Below are 16678 nucleotides of genomic sequence, written 5' to 3' on the forward strand. Positions count from 1 at the left end.
ACCCACACCCACACTCACACACCCACACCCACACACCCACACTCACACACCCACACACACCCACACCCACACCCACACACACCCACACACACACCCACACCCACACCCACACTCACACACCCACACCCACACTCACACACCCACACCCACACCCACACTCACACACCCACACCCACACACACCCACACCCACACACCCACACCCACACCCACACACACCCACACCCACACACACCCACACCCACACCCACACACACCCACACCCACACCCACACACCCACACCCACACCCACACACACCCACACACACACCCACACACACCCACACCCACACCCACACTCACACACCCACACTCACACACCCACACCCACACCCACACTCACACACCCACACACACCCACACCCACACACCCACACCCACACACCCACACCCACACACTCCCACACCCACACCCACACACACCCACACCCACACACACCCACACACCCACACTCCCACACCCACACACCCACACCCACACCCACACACACCCACACACACCCACACTCACACACCCACACCCACACACACCCACACCCACACACACCCACACACACCCACACTCACACACCCACACCCACACCCACACACACCCACACCCACACACACCCACACACCCACACTCACACACCCACACACACCCACACTCACACACCCACACCCACACACACCCACACCCACACACACCCACACACACCCACACACCCACACTCACACAGCCACACACACCCACACCCACACACACCCACACCCACACCCACACACATCCACACCCACACCCACACACACCCACACCCACACCCACACCCACACACACCCACACCCACACCCACACTCACACACCCACACCCACACCCACACACCCACACCCACACACACACCCACACCCACACACACCCACACACACCCACACCCACACACCCACACCCACACCCACACCCACACACACACCCACACCCACACACACCCACACACACCCACACCCACACCCACACTCACACACCCACACCCACACACACCCACACACACCCACACCCACACCCGCACACACCCACACCCACACCCACACACACCCACACCCACACTCACACACCCACACCCACACACACACCCACACCCACACACACACACACACCCACACCCACACCCACACCCACACCCACACACACCCACACACCCACACACACCCACACCCACACTCACACACCCACACCCACACCCACACTCACACACCCACACCCACACACACCCACACCCACACCCACACTCTCACACACCCACACACACCCACACCCACACCCACCCACACCCACACCCACACACACCCACACCCACACCCACACCCACACACACCCACACACACACCCACACCCACACCCACACTCTCACACACCCACACCCACACACACCCACACCCACACCCACCCACACCCACACCCACACCCACACCCACACACACCCACACCCACACACACACCCACACCCACACACACACACATACAGAGTATTCCTTATACCTATGAGTTTAATGTTTGATGATGTGGGGGTGCCGCTGTTGGAGTGGGGTGGACAATGTTTTACAAATCCCACAGCACTAGCTTATCGTCCGTCAGGTTTAGTTGGAAGCACTAGCTTTCTCAGCGCTGCTCCTTCATCAGGTAGTCAGTAGGGCAGGATCATAAGAGACAGAATTTATCACAGAAGCTCTCAGTGCCATGCAGCTGATGTGACATATTGAACAGACCTAGATTGTTGTTAAATGTTTCATCTTTTAGAATGGGTTGCAGGTTTAGATTCATTAATATGTAAATCCCAGAACGTTTTTAACGTCACATTCTCAAGATAACTTAAGGTTTTATATAAAGAAAAAGGTGCCATCTCAGCTCAGAGTGTGCATTAAAGGTGTGAGGTTAGAGTGTGCCTGTATCCTTATCTTGACTCAGACTGGTTCTCAACTAGGACCTTGGGTTCATGTCACACACTGGGTGACCCTCCGACACTATACACTGTCTATTACACACGCACACACTCTCTCTCTCACACAGACACACACACACGCACACCCTCTCTCTCTCTCACACAGACACACACACACGCAGACCCTCTCTCTCTCACACAGACACACACACACGCACACCCTCTCTCTCTCTCACACAGACACACACACACGCAGACCCTCTCTCTCTCACACAGGCACACATACACACACCCCCGACTCACACCCACCTACACACCCTGTCATAGGATTATACTCCATCACACTCACACACACTTTACCAAGCACACACACACACACACACACACACATTCTCTCTCATGCACACACACTCTCTCTGTCTCTCTCATGCACACACACACTCACACAAATACACATACACGCACACTCTCTCACATGCACACACACACAAATTCTCTCTCATGCACACACACTCTCTCTGTCTCTGTCTCTGATGCACACAAACACACACTCACACAAACACACACACCCGAACACACAAACACACACACACTCACACAAACACACTGACACACACATACACATACGCACTCACACACACACACACGCTCACACACACACATACACACTCACATACACACACATATACACACACATACACACACACATAACACACTAACACGCACACATACACACACACTCACACATAACACACACTCACACACATACACACACACTCACACACACATACACACACACTCACACCATACACACACACTCACACACACACATACACACACATACATACACACACACACATACACATACTCACACACATGTACACTCACACACACACATACATACACACACACATACTCACACACATACTCACACACATGTACACTCACACACACACACACACACACGCTCACACACACACATACACACACATATACACACACATACACACACACATAACACACTAACACGCACACATACACACACACTCACACATAACACACACTCACACACATACACACACACTCACACACACATACACACACACTCACACCATACACACACACTCACACACACACATACACACACACACATACACATACTCACACACATGTACACTCACACACTCACATACATACACACACACATACACATACTCACACACATACTCACACACACACACATACACATACTCACACACATACTCACACACATGTACACTCACACACACACTCACATACATACACACACATACACATACTCACACACATGTAGACTCACACACACACACACTCACACATATATAAGTCTATGGAGTGAACTTACAGAATTATATTTGCAGATATATTCTATTTTGCTCCGAAAGCAGGCAATCTGTGGGCAGTCAGTGCAGGGACTATCGTTTGCGATAAATTCTGTGTCCTATGGTCCTGTTGCACAGCTACCTAACGAAGGAGCAGCGCTCCGAAAGCTAGTGCTTCCAACTAAACCTGTTCGACTGTAACCTGGTGTTGGGGGGTATTTTTGTTTTTGACCTTTACCTGTTTAATTCGCCCCTTGGACATGGACATTTGCTGGCTGGCCAGCAATTATTGCCTGTCTCTAAATGACGCGGCTCAGAGCTTGCTGATGTACCCTCTCAGGCCCTGCGATTTGTGCCAGAGGATATTCGAGCCTAAAGTCTTTAGCTTCGTTATTCGGAAACTCCAACTGCAATCTGCATCCCACACTCTCCCCATCGCACCTTCCACCTTGGGTTCGACGGCGGGAGCGTGTATTTTAACTGCATGAGTCTTCATTTTAAAGGATAGGGTCATTAATGTTTCATTCTGAATGAATACACTGAGAGTCTGTCAGCGACTATCTTGCAATGTACTGACAAATCAGAGAGCATTGTTTAAATGATAAATGTTGACCTGGTTAATAAGGATGAAGTTTTTTTCTTTATTCAGACGCAGAGTTTCCTGTTTATATCACGCTGTGAATCTCATGAATATGTCTTTGTTTTTATGCTTTTGACCAACCCACCTACGATGTTACTGAGTCAGTCCCAAACGGTCAGACAAATGCATCTTTTCCCTCTCTGTTTTGTTTCGCTCCCCCCCCTCTCTCTTTGCACGCAATGGTTCCAAATTCGGTCCTGTTCTGTCGGGGTAACCGAACTTATCCCTGTCACCGCTGCCCCTGTTGGGCTGGCGGACCCTCCAACTGGCACCCGCGACCCCTCACCGTCCCTTCCCCTTGCCCCCCCCCCCCCAGACCTGACTCTATTTCCCGGATTCAGTCTCAGGGGGTGGAGGAAGTGTTTTATTAATCTACTAGGAGCACTAATGAACCCAAAGGGCATCTCTGGGCAATCGCTGTCACGGTTCACGAGAGACGTCATGCCGTATTTTTGTCAACTTCGAATTCTGCCGCGCCAGGATTCAAACCCATGCCCCCAGAACACCATCTGGGTCTCTGGATTCATTGTCTGGTGGTAATCTCATGTGCCACCTCTACCATTGCCTTCCCCCTGTCAGGAGCTATGATGCCCGTGACATAGGAGAGGTGTTGGCATTGAACTTTGACACTGGCACCATCCCCCCAACACGTTCCCCTTGCTGGGTTCAAGTCCCCAGCCCGGCAGCTGGCAAGATGTTAAAGCAGTTTTTTTGGGGGGGGGGAAAAAAAAACTCTTAAATCGTAGAACAGAAACCTAATGTTGGCTCTCCGCCACTGGTTTGGGGTCCTTCCCCTCCATGTGACTCCAAGCCCAGAGCAGCAGATCTGCATTGCCCTCTGAAATGGCCCCAGCAAGCCACCCAGAAAAGGGGGGGGGGGGCACCCAGGGTGGTCAACCATTGGCCAGCGGTATCCATGTCCCCCTGGCATCGCCACCCCGCAGGGAGGAGGCTGTTCAAGCCCCTATGTGCATGAGTGTATTGCTGAGGGCCACTCAGAGAACCCACCACTACCCCTGGGTGAGTTTGGCTCCGACTCTCCACCCTCTCTGGGCTGTGTAACCTTTTTTCCTCTCCTTCATGGGATGAGGGCATTGCTGGCTAGGCCCATCCTCGGGTTTGGGGGGGGGGGGGGGGTGCGGTTAAGAGCCAACCACATGGCTGTGGGTCTGGAGTCACGTGTAGGCCAGACTGGGTAAGGATGGCAGTTTCCTTCCCGGAAGGGAACCAGATGGGGTTTTCATGGATTCATGGTCATCGTGATTGTACAGCACGGACACAGGCCTTTCAGCCCAACACATCCATACCGACCAGATATCCGAAACTCATCTAATCCCATTCGCCAATGTTTGGGCTCATCCCACCAAACCCTTCTTCTTCATGTATCCATCCAGATGCCTTTTAAACACGTAGCTGTCATCATCAGGCACTTAAGTCTAACGCTAAAATCTAATTCCAGATTTTTATTGAATCTGTCCTGGCAAGATTCGGACCGGGACCCCAGAACATTCCCAGGGGACTCTGGCTGAATCGGCCACACAACGCTGCCGGGCCATTGTCCCCTGAAAGTTTGGGAAGGGGACCTAGGGAGAGGACCCCCTGTACCAGAGGGATCCTGACCTCTACTCTTCCCCACCCCTGACCCCCAAGTTGCACCTCATCACTGGAGAAGCACCAAACCATCACAGGGAATCCGAAACCATATTGCACTCTACCGTGGACACTGGGAGTGATTTAGAAACTCTGGTGACTGAGGGGAGGGCAGGCTGCTGTTAAAATGTGTCCCGTCCGTCTCTAGCATGTACATTTTCTTTTCATTTGAAGCTAAGTTGCGTGTTCCTAGCCCCCCCCCTCCCCCTTTGTCGTGTTACCCGTGAGTGACTCTCCCACCCCCTCGTCCCCTTAACCCACCCTAATTTTTCTTTTTTTGAAAAAAAAATCTCAAAGTATACAAGGGCAAAAAGCAATGTTGACAATGGATTTTTTTCCCCTTCTCTGCTTTTAATTTCCATTTTTGTTTCGTCCTTCACTGACATTCCCTCCCCCCCTCCCTTCGCCCTTCCCCCCCCCCCCCCTCCTCCCTCTCTCTGCCTTCTGTTATCCTTCCCTCTTTATGTGTTCTCATTTTAAAACACAAAATCACGGGCCCCACCACAAAAATATAAAGTCTGCAGGCGACAGCAGCCACACTCACACAGCGTCACACCCTCCGACGCTCCTTAAATCTGTCACGGGACACAAGAAGCTCGTCCCAGTAAGTTATATCGTCGGAATTAGGTGTTTTTCTATGCAGAGATTTGCAATAAGACCTATCTAAAGTGTCATGTTCACATTCTCGCTACGTTGCATGACAAAACAGTATATTTTGCAGTTGTGCTGTGCATTATTTTTCTTCCTTTGTTTGTTTATTGATTTATTTTTTTTGCCCGTGGTTCCAGTGGATTCGATGTTGTCTTTCATGATATTGCGTTCTGGGTGGCTGCTTTATTTTCGTTTCAATGACCCCCAACCCCCCCCGACCCTCTCTCCTCCCCATCCCCAAGTCTTCCCCATCCACGTCCTTTGAACCTGTGGTATTGTGGGTTTGTGCCGTTGTCTGTCAGTGTCATCATTGACTGTGAAGCCGATGCTTTCTTTGAACAAAAACCGAATTCGGGGAGTCCTTCATTTCTTGTCCTGCTCACTCAGTGCCTTTTGCCTGTCGCTTTTCTTGTGTTGCTGCTTTCGCTCTGTCTGGTCGTGCTGTCACTAGTGTTGCTGGGCGTGAAAGAACGATAGTCCCCAAAGTACGCTTCTTCCCCAGCCCTCTCCTCCTCCTGGGCCTATCCTCTCCAACCCCTTCTCTTCCAGTTCCCAGCCCTCTCCTCCTCCTCCTCCCCCCTCTCTCTCTCCCCTGGGTTTCCCTTGCTCCCCGTATTCACCATCATATGTGAAGGGCATGGACAGAAACCTGGGGGAAAGGTGAGGTTGCACACCTTGGAGGGAAGCGCAGAGAAGCTCAACGTTATTTCAATGGAAAGCTACAGCGCTGAGGGACTTGAGAGCCATAGAGATGGAAGCAGACCCTTCAGCCCGAGTCATCCATGCCGACCAGATATCCTAATCCAAGCTAGTCCCATTTAGAGTCACAGAGATGTACTGCACGGACACAGACTCTTCAGTCCAACACATCCATGCCAACCAGGTACCCTAAATTAATCTCGTTCCATTAGGCCAGCACTTGGCCCATATCCCTCCAAACCCTTCCTATTCATGTCCCCATCCAAATGCCTCTTAAATGCTGTCATTGTACCAGCCTCCACCACGTCCTCTGGCAGCTCATTCCATACACGTACCACCCTCTGGGGGAAAATGTTGCCCCCTCTCACCCTAAACCCATGCCCCTCCAGTTCCGGACTCCTCGTCCGTCAATCCCCCCCCCCCAAAGAAAACGCTCACACCCCCAAGAGCAGGTCATTGTCACGGCAACTGGGCTGTCGGCCTTTATCACAAAGGGGGACAGAGTGTAAAGGTCGGCGGGTTTTGCTCGCCCCGTGAATTGTTTCAGGGCCCTGCCTGAGCCTGGGGGATGGAGGGACTCTCTTATGAGGGCGAGGTCAAGTCGGTTGGGACCTGTTACCTCATCGGAGTTAAGAAAAATGGTGACCTCGGCGAAAGGGTCCAAGAATCTCAGGACAAAAAAAACAGGAACTGCTGGAAAAACTCATCTGGCAGCATCTGTGGAGAGAAATCAGAGTTAACGTTCTGGGGTCGTCGGATTCCGAGGAAGGGTCACCGGACCCGAAATGTTAACTCTGCTTCCTCTCCACAGATGCTGCCAGATCTGCTGAGCTTTTCCAGCGATTTCTGCTCTTGTTTCTGGTCTGCAAGTCTCCACTGTTCTTTCGGTGAATGTTCTCAGGGGGATGTTGACAGGGTGAGATGTGGAGAGGGTGTTTCCCCCCTCTGTGCGTAGGAGAGTCTATAGGGGCCAGAGGGAGCATCATCTCCGAGTGAGGGATCGAAGACAGAGATGAGGAGGGATTTTATTTTTTCTCTCTCTGAGGGGAGTGAGTCTGTGGGATTTTTTTCAAGGCTGGGACAATCAGGATATTCAAGGCTGAGGCAGATTTTTATTCAGGAAGGGAATAGAGGGTATTTGGGCAGGAGTGGGGGGTAAAAGGCAGGGACATGGAGCTCCCCCCAATTTCCCTACCGTATCCAAATTGGCAGAGTAAGTGCCTGATTGAGGAAGTCCTGACCCTGAATCACCTCTGCCCTCACCTTTCCCCGACCACCAATACCAAACCTCCAACCTCCTCCCCCCCCCTTATCTCACCCTACCCTGATCTTTTATTTTAGAAAAGGGAGACACATGTTGCGCCAGCTTTTCACCGTACACGCTTCAGGACACACGTGCAAGAATACCAAATCCAGCGCTTCGCAACGCGGGGGGGAGAAAACTGTGCCGCTTGCTCCGATTGGTGGGGCAGGTAAACAGGGAACGAAGAGGCGGCCTCTTGCAAACGGCCCTTTTCTCCACGTGCTGGAAGCTGCTGTGAGAGTTTGAAACGTGGCACTCTTGCGATGGATCCTGAGGAGTGCGAGGCGATGAGTTTCGCTCGGTGCCAGCTGAGGCACGGCCCCAGTTTCCCGGCAGCATGTTCTCTCCACGTCTCCCTATTATTTAAGGACTTTTCCTTCTTCCTTTTTTTTCTGTCGCTGTCATTAAAAAAACACTTATGTGCAGAAACCAAACATGACTTCGCACTTCCTGGAAAATTCCACATTGGTTGCTTGGCGACAACCAGTGGGGCTTAAAAAGAAACACACTTGGAATTTCCACTGCGCGTGTGTGTGTGCGTGTGCGTGTGCGTGTGTGTGTGCACACTGTGGAATTTATTTTAAAACGTGCGTAGATCTCCATGTTTGTATTGATATATTCCCTCTCTGTGCCCTGTACTCGCAGTGTTATTGTCTGACTTTGTTCTGTGTGCCCAGTGTTTGCAAGGTCTCTGAGCACCCTCATCTACTCTGACCGTGGACACCACAATGACTCATGGGTACTGTGACTGTCAGGGCACAGCCAACAGTGGGAGGTCAATGGGCGGTTTTTAGTGTAAGCCAACCAGGATGAAGCTGGACTCGGCTCCCCCCTGACACAGGCACCTTGGAGCTCAGGGCTGGATAGAGGTTACAGCTCCCCCCCTCCCCCCCCCCTTCCCGGTACACACCCCAGGGACAGGGACAGCACGGGGTTAGATACAGGGTAAAGCTCCCTCTACACTGTCCCCCCATCAAACACTCCCCAGGGACAGGGACAGCACGGGGTTAGATACAGGGTAAAGCTCCCTCTACACTGTCCCCCCATCAAACACTCCCAGGACAGGGACAGCACGGGGTTAGATACAGAGTAAAGCTCCCTCTACACTGTCCCCCATCAAACACTCCCCAGGGACAGGGACAGCACGGGGTTACATACAGAATAAAGCTCCCTCTACACTGACCCCCCATCAAAGACTCCCAGGACAGGGACAGTACAGGGTTAGATACAGAGTAAAGCTCCCTCTACACTGACCCCCCATCAAACACTCCCCAGGGACAGGGACAGCACAGGGTTAGATACAGAGTAAAGCTCCCTCTACACTGTCACCCATCAAACACCCCCGGGACAGGGACAGCACAGGGTTAGATACAGAGTAAAGCCTCCTCTACACTGTCCCCCATCAAACACTCCCAGGGACAGGGACAGCACGGGGTTAGATACAGAGTAAAGCTTCCTCTACACTGTCCCCCATCAAACACTCCCAGGGACAGGGACAGCACGGGGTTAGATACAGAGTAAAGCTCCCTCTACACTGTCCCCCATCAAACACTCCCAGGGACAGGGACAGCACGGGGTTAGATAGAGAGTAAAGCTCTCTCTACACTGTCCCCCCATCAAACACTCCCAGGGACAGGGACAGCACGGGGTTAGATACAGAGTAAAGCTCCCTCTACACTGTCCCCCCATCAAACACTCCCAGGACAGGGACAGCACGGGGTTAGACACAGAGTAAAGCTTCCTCTACACTGTCCCCCCATCAAACACTCCCAGGGACAGGGTTAGATAGAGAGTAAAGCTCCCTCTAGATGGTGCCGAGTGGGACTGTAGGATTTGGATGGGCTGGGAGTGCTGGTGAGCTCGCTGCAGCTTCCTTCCTGAACAGTGAGCTGGTCTTGGTTCAGTGTTAGGTGCTGGGTGAGGATCTGGTGTTGTTGTTGTTGCTGATTGAGGTGACCCTGTATTACCCATGACCCACTGTGGTATCCCACAATGCAGCATGCCTTGCTTGGTGCTGCCCATTACTGATTGATGAGCACGTCTTACCCACCATTAACCACTCTCTCTCTTTCTCCCCCTTTCTCTTTCACTCTCTCTCTCTCCTATTATCACCATCTTGTCTCTTCCCCTATTTACCTCATCCTTGTCCCCATCTCTAATTTCCACTCTCCCCTTTCACAATCACTCCGTCCTCCCCTGTACCCAACCCGTTGTTACGCTCTCTCTCTCTCAACCACCACATCTTCCATACTGTCCAATCCCCACCATCCATTCCCCAAACCTCATGTTGGCCTCTCTCCCTCCCTCCTCCCTGAATCCTCACCATCTCTTCTTGCCCCATCCCTCAATGCTCTCCTCCTCGCCACCCTCACCTCCCTCCCCAACACTCCCCCATCTTCATCCCTCCCTCCCCAACACTCCCCCATCGTCATCCCTCCCTCCCCAACACTCCCCCCATCTTCATCCCTCCCTCACCTCCCTCCCCAACACTCCCCCATCTTCATCCCTCCCTCCCCAACACTCCCCCATCGTCATCCCTCCCTCCCCAACACTCCCCCCATCTTCATCCCTCCCTCACCTCCCTCCCCAACACTCCCCCATCTTCATCCCTCCCTCCCCAACACTCCCCCATCGTCATCCCTCCCTCACCAACACTCCCCCCATCTTCATCCCTCCCTCACCTCCCTCCCCAACACTCCCCCATCTTCATCCCTCCCTCCCCAACACTCCCCCATCGTCATCCCTCCCTCCCCAACACTCCCCCATCTTCATCCCTCCCTCACCTCCCTCGCCAACACTCCCCCATCTTCATCCCTCCCTCACCTCCCTCGCCAACACTCCCCCCATCTTCATCCCTCCCTCACCTCCCTCGCCAACACTCCCCCATCTTCATCCCTCCCTCACCTCCCTCACCAACACTCCCCCCATCTTCATCCCTCCCTCACCTCCCTCCCCAACACTCCCCCATCTTCATCCCTCCCTCCCCAACACTCCCCCATCTTCATCCCTCCCTCACCGACACTCCCCCATCTTCATCCCTCCCTCACCTCCCTCCCCAACACTCCCCCATCTTCATCCCTCCCTCCCCAACACTCCCCCATCTTCATCCCTCCCTCACCAACACTCCCCCATCTTCATCCCTCCCTCACCTCCCTACCCAACACTCCCCCATCTTCATCCCTCCCTCACCTCCCTCGCCAACACTCCCCCATCTTCATCCCTCCCTCACCTCCCTCGCCAACACTCCCCCCATCTTCATCCCTCCCTCACCAACACTCCCCCTTCTTCATCCCTCCCTCACCAATACTCCCCCATCTTCATCCCTCCCTCACCTCCCTACCCAACACTCCTCCCATAACTGTTTTCACCCCCCTCACCTCAACACCCCCGTGTCACATTCTTCAATCTCCCTCCTCCCCCACGTTGCTTTGGTCTTCCTCATCATGTTTCCCCCACCCCCACCCCCACCTCCTCCTCTGTTTCCTCTCCTTACTCTGCACCCCCCCTCCCCCATCACCCCCCTCGTCCATCCCACCTTCTCTCTCCTGAACTCCAATCTGTTCTAGGCTCATTGCTGGAAGGAGATGTCAGACTGTTTCCTCTCTCTCTCTCTCTCTCTCCTCCCCCTACCCCGTTTTCTCCCCCAAACCCATCTCCCAGCACAGTCCTGCTCCGGCCAGCTCTTCAGGAGGGACACCTCGCAACCGGACGCCGTTCCCAATTTCCTGCCCTGGTCTCTACAGCTGGGATGTGACCTGGGTAGCTCAATCGATGGATTGCTGTCTTTTCACTTGGTCATTTTGGGGGTTGTTGTTTGTGGGGGGGGGGGTGGGTGCAAATGGAAAGGAGGGGCGTGGGGAGAGGTGATGGGGAAACTACCGCTAACATAAAACAAGCCAGAGACTGACCCCTGCTCCCCTTCCCCCATCCCCCATCCCCCTTCCCCCATCCCCTCCAGAGTCTCTCCACCCTCCCATTCTGCTTTTGTTCAAGTTGCCCCCCCCCCTCCTTTCCCCAGGGGGATGGGGAGGGCATGGTGATGCCATCCAAACTTCAAATTATCCATATTCCACCCCACCCCCCCCCACTCCATCCTACACCCCAAAACGTCATTGATCAGGAAGGGTGCCCCAAGGCATGAGGTAACACTACCCTGATGCCCTCACTGCAAAGTCGATGTCCTGAAGGACGACAAAAGCTGGCATTGTGGAAAACAGAAGTGAGAGACCGCCATTCAGCCCTACTCCACCATTCAATACTACCAATCGTCCAACTGAGTCCCCTGTTCCTCGCTTTCTCCCCTTGAGAACAGTATCCAACTCCGTTCAATGTTCTGGCCAGAGGATTCCACAGGCTCCCCCACTCTCTGGGCGAAGACCTTTCTCCCCATCTCAGTCCCACCCCGTCTCCTTTAGCCTGTAACCACTGATCAACTACCTGAGGCCTCACGTAGGCTCTTGCCAAAAGCTTCAAGCATTTTCTGTTTTGTGGGGCACACTTTTTAAAGTGATCCCCGTCTCTCTCTCTGGGGACAGGAACAAGAAATGGGTCAAGGGGAAAGCTGCTGTTTATATGTAAATGAAAGCTGGCAGATTTCCTTCCTCGTTACCAAACTCCTTTCCTCCACCCCCTCGGGTATTTTTAAACCACAATCAATTACAGTTGTCGTGATCTGACGAGATTCCAAATCCAGGTTCCATTATTTATTTGAATTTACTTTCGACCAGCTGCTAGTTTGGGATTCAAACCCACATCCCCAGAGCATTATTGTGCCCCCCCCCCCCCGGCTTACGAGATTGCCTCTAATCGGCACCTGAAGAGATCGCCCCCATTCACACCACAGCCCAGTTTTCATCTCCAAGAGAGAGTCTAACCATCACCCCCTTGACGTACAATGGTGTTATCATCACTGACTTCCCCCCCACTGTCAACGTCCTGGGGGCTACCGTCTCCAACAAGAGAGTCTAACCATCACCCCCTTGAAACCTCCCACTGTCAACATCCTGGGGGCTACTGTCTCCAACAAGAGAGTCTAACCATCACCCCCTTGACATACAATGGTATTATCATCACTGACTTCCCCCCCACTGTCAACGTCCTGGGGGCTACCGTCTCCAACAAGAGAGTCTAACCATCACCCCCTTGAAACCTCCCACTGTCAACATCCTGGGGTTTACCATCTCCAAGAGAGAGTCTAACCATCACCCCCTTGACGTACAATGTAGTTGCCATTGCTGAATCCCTCCACTGTCAACTTCATAAGGGTTACCATTGACCAGAAACTGAGCTGGTCCCACCATATAAGCCCAGTGGTTACAAAAGCAGGTCAGAGGCTGGGAATCCTGCATGGAATACCTCACCTCCTGTCTCCCCCAAAGCCTGTCCACCATCTACAAGGCACAAGTCAGGCAATACTCCCCACTTGCCCCTGGATGGGGGGGGGGGACAGCTCTGACAACACTCGAGAAGCTCCACACCACCCAGGACAAAGCAGTCCCCACTTGATGGGCCCCACATCCCCCTCCCTCCCCCACCGACGCTCAGTCGCAGCAGTGTGTACCATCTGCAAGATGCATGGCAGAAACTCACTGAGGCTGGACAACACCTTCCAAACCCACGTCCACTTCCGTCCAGGAGGTACATGGAAACAACCGCAAGTTCCTCTCTCCAAGCCCCACACCATCCCGATTTGGCTGTCCCTTCAGTTTCACTCCCTTAACAGCACCAGCCCAGATCAGATAGTTGGTGGGGGGCATGGGGAGATGCTGTAGCGATTCAAGAAGGCAGCTCACCCCCACCTTCTCAAGGAGTGGGGGGGGGTGAAGAAAAGACCACGTCCCCTGTGTGAGAACACACAAAAATACTTGACAATGCCACACTTCCTGAAGGGTGGTGGGACTTGAAGGTGGAAGCACAATCTCAAAAGGTATTGCTCATCTTCTGCCACCTACCCCGACACCCCTCTGGATCTGGCATCGAGTAAATATTTATTGCACATTTGGATTAAAAAGGGGGGGGGGGGGGGGGGTTGAAGAAATTTCGATCCGAATTGTGACACCCCCAGAAGATGCTGCATTAGCAGAGCCCTGAGACACGAGCGAGGGCCCAGTGAGAGCAATAGGATGAGGCTGTGGGTAATGAATGCTCACTGCAGATTATCATAGCACCTCTGTCTCTCTCTCTCTCTGACCATGTTTCGATAGTGCAATATTGGAGAGCCTTTACAATATCCCAGTAGGTGAAGTATGTTGGAATCGGGTTCTGATTTAATTTATTTTTAATTTATTCTCTTTTATTTAAAAAAAATGACTTTAGCTCAATTCAATAAAAAATTTCCAAAAATCTAAATCTGCCTGATTGTGTTCTTTCAACTTGAGTGTGTTTATAACGTGTTCCCGCCCCCCCCCCCCCTATTTGTTCTCAGCTCAGGAGCGGGGCGAGGGGGTTCGGGGAAGGAGTTGGGGTCCTGCACTCTGATTCTTTGCAGAGTGCGGCTGAGGCATAATTTGCTCTGTCCCAATCGGCAAGAGGTTGCAGAGGGAGCTGGGCGCCCGCGTGGATGAATCGCAGAAGGTTAGTGAGCAGGTAATTTGGAAAGCTAATATAATGGTGTTGTTTGTCGAGAGGGGATGGTACTACCATCGAGACCCAAAGATAGTCTCATTCGGGGAGTCAGAAGTCACATGACACCGGGTTATTAGACGAACAGGTTTATTTGAGATCGCAACCTTTTGTCAGGCAAAGGGGCAAGTGCTCTGAAAGTTTGTGATTCCAAATAAACCTGGTGTTGTGCGACTTCTGATTTGGGGCACCCCAGCAGCTTCACATCACCATTAGAGTGAGGCGATTGGTGGTGGCTTAACCATCAATGTTTCAGGGAGAGCTGGAGGAGAGTCCATCCTTGTAAACTCAATCAGTGCGGGAATCGAACCCACCCTGTTGGCATTACTCTGTCATTGCTAGAGGACCAGAGTGGGACAGTGGCTCAGCAACAGACTTGGCACGGCTGCCTCACAGCACCAGGGACCCAGGTTCGATTCCCCCCCTCGGGTGACTGTCTGTGTGGAGTTTGCACATTCGCCCCCCCACTCCCGTGTCTGTGTGGATTTCCTCCAGGTCATCCAGTTTCCTCCCACAGTCCAAAGACGTGCAAGTCAGGGTGGATTGGCCGTGGGAAATTGTCCCATATTGCCCAGGGATGTACAGGTTAGGGTGGATTGGCCATGGGAAATTATCCCATAGTGCCCAGGGATGTGCAGGTTAGGGTGGATTGGCCATGCTAAATTGTCCCATAGTGCCCAGAGATTGTGTAGGTTAGGGTGGGTTGGCCATGGGGAATTGTCCCATAGTGCCCAAGGATGTGCAGGTTAGGGTGGGTTGGCCATGGGGAATTGTCCCATAGTGCCCAGGGATGTGCAGGTTAGGGTGGATTGGCCATGGGGAATTGTCCCATAGTGCCCAGGGATGTGCAGGTTAGGGTGGGTTGGCCATGGGGAATTGTCCCATAGTGCCCAGGGATGTGCAGGTTAGGGTGGATTGGCCATGGGGAATTGTCCCATAGTGCCCAGGGATGTGCAGGTTAGGGTGGGTTGGCCGTGGGGAATTGTCCCATAGTGCCCAGGGATGTGCAGGTTAGGGTGGGTTGGCCGTGGGGATATTGTCCCATAGTGCCCAGGGATGTGCAGTTTAGGGTGGATTGGCCGTGGGGATATTGTCCCGTGGTGTCCAGGGATGTGCAGGTTAGGGTGGATTGGCCGTGGGGATATTGTCCTGTGGTGTCCAGGGATGTGCAGGTTAGGGTGGATTGGCCGTGGGGATATTGTCCTGTGGTGTCCAGGGATGTGCAGGTTAGGGTGGATTGGCCGTGGGGATATTGTCCTGTGGTGTCCAGGGATGTGCAGGTTAGGGTGGGTTGGCCGTGGGGATATTGTCCCATAGTGCCCAGGGATGTGCAGGTTAGGGTGGGTTGGCCGTGGGGATATTGTCCCATAGTGCCCAGGGATGTGCAGGTTAGGGTGGATTGGCCGTGGGGATATTGTCCCGTGGTGTCCAGGGATGTGCAGGTTAGGGTGGGTTGGCCGTGGGGATATTGTCCCATAGTGCCCAGGGATGTGCAGGTTAGGGTGGGTTGGCCGTGGGGATATTGTCCCGTGGTGTCCAAGGCCGTGTGGGTTAACCATGCGAAATGCAGGCTGACATGGAGAGGGTGAGGTGCTTGGTGGAGACGAGGTGAGCAGAATGGTCTCTTTCCACACCCGTAGTGAGTCGAAGTGTTTTGGTCTCCTTATCTAAGGGAGGAGGTAACTGCATTGGGATGGGTCCAGGTCTGGTCAACGTTGACCAGACTCATACCCAGAATGGAGCTGGGTTTGTCTGAGGTGGTGAAGGTTGGACAGACCTGGCTCATACCCACTCAAA

The 16678-nt window shown here is 53.0% G+C and overlaps 1 long non-coding RNA gene across 1 annotated transcript; it reads left to right on the top strand.

Moving 5' to 3' along the window:
• The first annotated feature begins 6074 nt into the window (after positions 1 to 6074).
• LOC140475437 (uncharacterized) lies at positions 6075 to 12321 on the top strand. The gene is made up of 2 exons (XR_011959972.1): positions 6075 to 6211; positions 11827 to 12321. It is a non-coding gene; the product is annotated as an uncharacterized lncRNA (long non-coding RNA).
• The last annotated feature ends 4357 nt before the right edge of the window (positions 12322 to 16678 follow it).

This window comes from Chiloscyllium punctatum, unplaced genomic scaffold (assembly GCF_047496795.1).
Source record: "Chiloscyllium punctatum isolate Juve2018m unplaced genomic scaffold, sChiPun1.3 scaffold_1650, whole genome shotgun sequence".
Classification (NCBI taxonomy): Eukaryota; Metazoa; Chordata; class Chondrichthyes; order Orectolobiformes; family Hemiscylliidae; genus Chiloscyllium; species Chiloscyllium punctatum.